Source organism: Takifugu rubripes, chromosome 4 (assembly GCF_901000725.2).
Source record: "Takifugu rubripes chromosome 4, fTakRub1.2, whole genome shotgun sequence".
NCBI lineage: Eukaryota > Metazoa > Chordata > Actinopteri > Tetraodontiformes > Tetraodontidae > Takifugu > Takifugu rubripes.
Genome location: NC_042288.1, coordinates 11,118,151 through 11,124,151, shown reverse-complemented (window position 1 = coordinate 11,124,151; position 6,001 = coordinate 11,118,151). Strand labels below are relative to the sequence as shown.

Genomic DNA, 6,001 nt, shown 5'->3' with positions numbered 1-6,001 from the left:
GCAAGACCTCCGTTTAATGTTGGGCTCTTAATATCGCAAATGTAGTTCAATAGATCCAGATCTAGGAGCTCAAAGCTCAGACAGATCCCTTGCTTATCAAAGAAAAAGTTGTTAAATTTTACTATGTGACATTTGTCGGGATCCAGGCACTGCAACCGCTTCAGGATTTGAATTTCTTGGTCTGCCATTGAAATCACATCAGATTTACTCTTTAAGATCTTTACAGCCTCAAATGTGCCAGTTTTATAGTTGTAACACTTGACCACTTGACCAAAGGTGCCCTCTCCTAAGAGTTTAATTATTCGATGATCGTTTCCTAGTGGGTCATAGGTATGTCCTTGAATCTGAGAAGAAACATTATCTTCTGCAGCATTTTCTGACTTGTCTTCTGTAGATTCAATCATCTGGAATTTTTGACTGTCCCCCAGATATGTGTGGAAATCAGTCCTGGCTTGATCTTCTTGCTCTTCGCTGCAGAAGCAGGAAGACTGATCACTGAGCCCCATGTCTTTCTCCGTTTCATGTTCTGTGACGGCTAAGAATGAATGCAAAAGAACCCCCAGAGGCATAATACGCTTCTTAGGGTCTACATCCAACATCTTCTGGATAAGATCCAAAAACAGGTCCACACCAGTCTGAGGTCCTTGTTTCAATATAATTTCATCTTTGATATCGTCAAAACCACTTAACTCACCTAAGTGCTTCATGGAAATAGCTCCTGTCTCATGCTCATATTGTTCTACTGTCTTAATTGACCATTTTGGCCTCGTTTTGATGTCTTCATTGAAAAAGTCTAGTGTTGCACTACCATTGTCTAGGACATGGTCTGGTGGTTGGCCCATTATATTGTTGATAAACTTTAGTATGTCATAGGTGTTGTTGTATGGAATAAAAGTGGTTCCAAGAGCAGCAAATACTAAGGTAATTCCCAGAGACCACATATCTATGGCCTCATCAAATGGACAGTTTAAGAGCACCTCCGGAGGGCTGTAGCACCTTGTGTGAACACAAGTGCAAGAATTAATATTTCCACAAAACTGAGACCCACCAAAGTCTCCTAACTTGACCTTTACTGATCTTTCTTGACAGTCCTTCACCATAATGTTACTGGGTTTAATGTCTCCATGAATAATGCCAATACTTCTCAGATGGAGCAGAGCTGTGGCCAGTTGATGTGTGATGGCTCTGACCTCTGATAAAGCAAGACCTCCATTTAATGTTGGGCTCTTAATATTCCAAATGTAGTTCAATAGATCCAGATCTAGGAGCTCAAAGCTCAGACAGATCCCTTGCTTATCAAAGAAAAAGTTGTTAAATTTTACTATGTGACATTTGTCGGGATCCAGGCACTGCAACCGCTTCAGGATTTGAATTTCTTGTTCTGCCATTGAAATCACATCAGATTTACTCTTTAAGATCTTTACAGCCTCAAATCTGCCAGTTTTATAGTTGTAACACTTGACCACTTGACCAAAGGTGCCCTGTCCTAAGAGTTTAATTATTCGATGATCGTTTCCTAGTGGGTCATAGGTATGTCCTTGAATCTGAGTAGAAACATTATCTTCTGCAGCATTTTCCGACTTGTCTTCTGTAGATTCAATCATCTGGAATTTTTGACTGTCCCCCAGATATGTGTGGAAATCAGACCTGGCTTGATCTTCTTCCTCTTCTCTGCAGAAGCAGGAAGACTGATCACTGAGCCCCATGTCTTTCTCTGTTTTCTCCTCTGTTACAGCAAAGAATGGATGCAGAAGAACCTCCAGTGGCATTATACGCTTCTCAGGGTCTACATCCAACATCTTCTGGATAAGATCCAAAAACAGGTCCACACCAGACTGAGCTCCTATGTTGCTTATAATTTCATCTTTGATATCATCAAAACTAATTCCCTCATCTAAGTACCTCACAGCAGTGGTTCCTGTCTCTTGCTCATATTGTTCTACTGTCTTAATTGTCCATTTTGGGTTAGTGTTTATGTCTTCATTGAAAAAGTCTTGTGTTGTACTACCATTGTCGAGGACATGGTCTGGTGGTTGGCCCATTATATTGATGATAAACTTTAGCATGTCGTAGGTGTTGTTGTGTGGAATAAAACTAGTTCCAAGAGCAGCAACTACTAAGGTAATTCCCAGAGACCACATATCTATGGCCTCATCAAATGGACAGTTTAAGAGCACCTCAGGAGGGCTGTAGCAATTGGTGCGAGGAGAAATGTTAGAATCAATATTTCCACAAAACTGAGCCGTACTAAAGTCTCCTAACTTGACCTTCAGTGGTTCTTCTTGACGGTTCACCACCATGATATTATTGGGTTTAATGTCTCCATGAATAATGTCGATAGTTCTCAGATGGTGCAGAGCTGTGGCCAGTTGATGTGCGATGGCTCTGACCTCTGATAAAGCAAGGCCCCTGTTTAATGGTGGGCCCTTTACGTCATAAATGTAGGTAAATAGATCCAGATCTAGAGGCTCAAAGCTCAGACAGATCCCTTCCTTATCAAAGAAAAAGTTGTTAAATTTTACTATGTGAGATTTTTCGGGATCCAGGCACTGCAACCGCTTCAGGATTCTAACTTCTCTGTCTGCCAGTGTAATCACATCAGCGTGACTCTTTAAGATCTTTACAGCCTCAAATGTGTCATTTTTGGAGTTGTAACACTTTACCACTTGACCGAAGGTGCCCTGTCCCAACACTTCTAGTATTAGATGGTCCTTTCCCAGTGGGTCAAAGGGATGCTTTCTGCTGTGGGTGGAAACCACATCTTCTGCAGAGTTTTCCCAGCTTTCAGGCTGGTCTTCTGCAATGTTTTCTGAATTGTCCCCTGTAGATTCCATTGTCTCAAATTTCTGCTTCATATGTGTTAACGTCTCTTTAGATTTTATCCTGCTTTTCTGTGTGGAAGCTGCACAACTGTTTACTGTGTTCCTCCTCTGTGTCTCCTTCTGTTAAAACAATAAGCTACTTTTACCTTTTGTATGCTACCATTTCTGTTACAACACAGCATATTTGTCTTAAATGTTTGTCCTTTGCCTCTGATCTTGGCTTTTTATTTGCTTGCTTTGAAGAACTAAGCACACTACCTTTGTTTTATTTTAGAGAAATGCTTTTTCAGAATTTTACAGGTGGTTTTACTGGTGGCATTGATCTTGCCAATCACATTTTTGTGACAACCTATCCATGTTCTATTTTCTCCCTGTCAGGGTCACATGAAAAAAGCCCCAAATTCACGTTTTTGGACTTGCGGAGGAGGCCAGGGATACACAGGTGAAACAAGCTAATTTCACCCCTGCTCAGATCAGACATAGGCTGGAGTACACAATCTACCCACTCAAGGATTTTCTAAAGAAATTTTTATTCATTACCAAATCCCCACACAAAGATAAAAACCAAGACATTGAACAGTTTTGATTATTTGTGGTGTGCTCTAATAATTTCAACTCATCACACAACACACATCAAGATTCTGTCCCATCATGAAATGTCACACGATCACACCTGATCCAACAAAATGAAGAATCATAGCAACAATCAGAAAATACTACAGGCAACATGAAAGAGTAAGCAAAAGAAAAGGGGCCATGCGACTGTTTTTAATGGAAAATGCCATTTATGCCTGCTTCCTCGTTCCTCAGTCAGCTTGCTTCCTGATTGGCTACATTCTGTTCCACGTGAAAACTCAGAGTCCTGACTGAAGAATTGTTGCTTTCCCCATAGACATGAAGGTTTTTGGACTTCAACTGTTTTCAGAGTTGATTAGCGGGGAAAAATAACTCCGAACACACCTCATGTCAGATCCCCTGCTATGTCAGAGATGACATCATAAATTTGTTTGGGTTGAAACCTTATCTTCTGCAGAGTTTTCTGACTGGTCTTCTGTAGATTCAATGTGCTGGATGTGTGGACTGTCCACATATGTGTTAAAGTCACACCTGTATTGATCCTCTTGGTCTTCGCTGTAGAAGCAGGAAGACTGATCACTGAGCCCCATGTCTTTCTCTGTTTCTTCCTCTGTGACATCAACAAAAGACTGCAGAAGAACCTCCAGAGGCACAATACGCTTCTGAGGGTCTACATCCATCATCTCCTGGAGAAGATCCAAAAACAGGTCGAGACGAGACTGTGGTCCTTGTTTATCCTCTTGTGTATCCTCTGCAGAGTTTTCTCATTTTTCTTCTGTAGATTCAATCATCTGGAATTTTTGACTGTCCCCCAGATATGTGTGGAAATCAGTCCTGGTTTGATCTTCTTGCTCTTCTCTGCAGAAGCAGGAAGACTGATCACTGGGCCCCATGTCTTTCTCTGTTTCATGTTCCGTGATGGCTAAGAATGAATGCAGAAGAACCTCCAGAGGCATAATACGTTTCTGAGGGTCTACATCCAACATCTTCTGGATAAGATCCAAAAACAGGTCCAGACCAGTCTGAGGTCCTTGTTTCAATATAATTTTATCTTTGATATCGTTAAAACCACTTAACTCACCTAAGTGCTTCATGGAAATAGCTCCTGTCTCATGCTCATATTGTTCTACTGTCTTAATTGACCATTTTGGCCTCGTTTTGATGTCTTCATTGAAAAAGTCTCTTGTTGCACTACCATTGTCTAGGACATGGTCTGGTGGTTGGCCCATTATATTGTTGATAAACTTTAGTATGTCGTAGGTGCTGTTGTATGGAATAAAACTAGTTCCAAGAACAGCAACTACTAAGGTAATTCCCAGAGACCACATATCTATGGCCTCATCAAACGGACAGTTTAAGAGCACCTCCGGAGGGCTGTAGCACCTTGTGTGAACACAAGTGCAAGAATTAATATTTCCACAAAACTGAGACCCACCAAAGTCTGCTAACTTGACCTTTACTGATATTTCTTGACAGTCCTTCACCATAATGTTACTGGGTTTAATGTCTCCATGAATAATGCCGATAGTTCTCAGATGGAGCAGAGCTGTGGCCAGTTGATGTGTGATGGCTCTGACCTCTGATAAAGCAAGACCTCCGTTTAATGCTTCAATTCGAAAAGGACGACAAGGACACTGCCACTAGGACCCCTCTCCCAGCAGACCACCAACCCATCACACTATCATCTACCGCCGTCTACACAGCCCTCAGCCGGATCAATCCACGCAAGGCTGCTGGTCCTGATGGCATCCCTGGACGTGTGCTCAGGGCATGCGCAGAACAGCTCGCCGGGATTTTTACGGACATCTTCAATCTGTCCCTCACCCACGCAGTGGTCCCGTCTTGCTTCAAGGCCACAACTATCGTCCGAGTTCCGAAGCATTCCAGACCAACCTGCCTCAATGACTACCGCCCGGTAGCACTCACCCCCATCATTATGAAGTGCTTCGAGCGGCTGGTCCTGGCTCACCTGAAGGACTGCCTCCCAACCACACTCGATCCACACCAGTTTGCCTACCACAGCAACAGGAGCATAGATGATGTAGTCTCCATAGCACTGCACTCTGTGCTCACACACCTGGACAACACGAACACTTATGCACGATTGCTGTTTGCTGACTTCAGCTCAGCTTTCAACACCGTCGTCCCCTCCAAGCTGATCACCAAACTTGGAGACCTGGGCATCAACCCCTCCCTCTGCAACTGGACTTCCTGACCGACAGACCACAGCATGTTAGGTCAGGTCACAGCCGCTCCACCACCATCACACTCAGCACCGGTGTGCCACAAGGCTGTGTGCTGAGCCCGTTCCTCTACTCTCTATTCACCTACGACTGCAGACCTGTACATGGATCCAACTCCATCATCAAGTTTGCAGACGACACAACGGTGATCGGTCTCATCAGCAACAACGACGAGACAGCCTACAGAGAGGAGGTAGAGCGCCTGACCACATGGTGCGCTAACAATAACTTGGTCCTCAACACCAGCAAGACCAAGGAGCTCATCGTGGACTTCAGGAAGGCAAGGGGAGGCACACAGGACCCCATCCACATCAACGGGATGGCCGTCGAGCGTGTCTCCAGCTTCAAGTTCCTGGGGAC

General features: G+C 43.6%; 1 long non-coding RNA gene across 1 annotated transcript; it reads left to right on the top strand.

The window, feature by feature from the left end:
• Positions 1–3,012: 3,012 nt before the first annotated feature.
• Positions 3,013–5,089, top strand: LOC115249573 (uncharacterized). The gene is made up of 3 exons (XR_003888248.1): positions 3,013–3,264; positions 4,027–4,105; positions 4,263–5,089. It is a non-coding gene; the product is annotated as an uncharacterized lncRNA (long non-coding RNA).
• Positions 5,090–6,001: the final 912 nt, after the last annotated feature.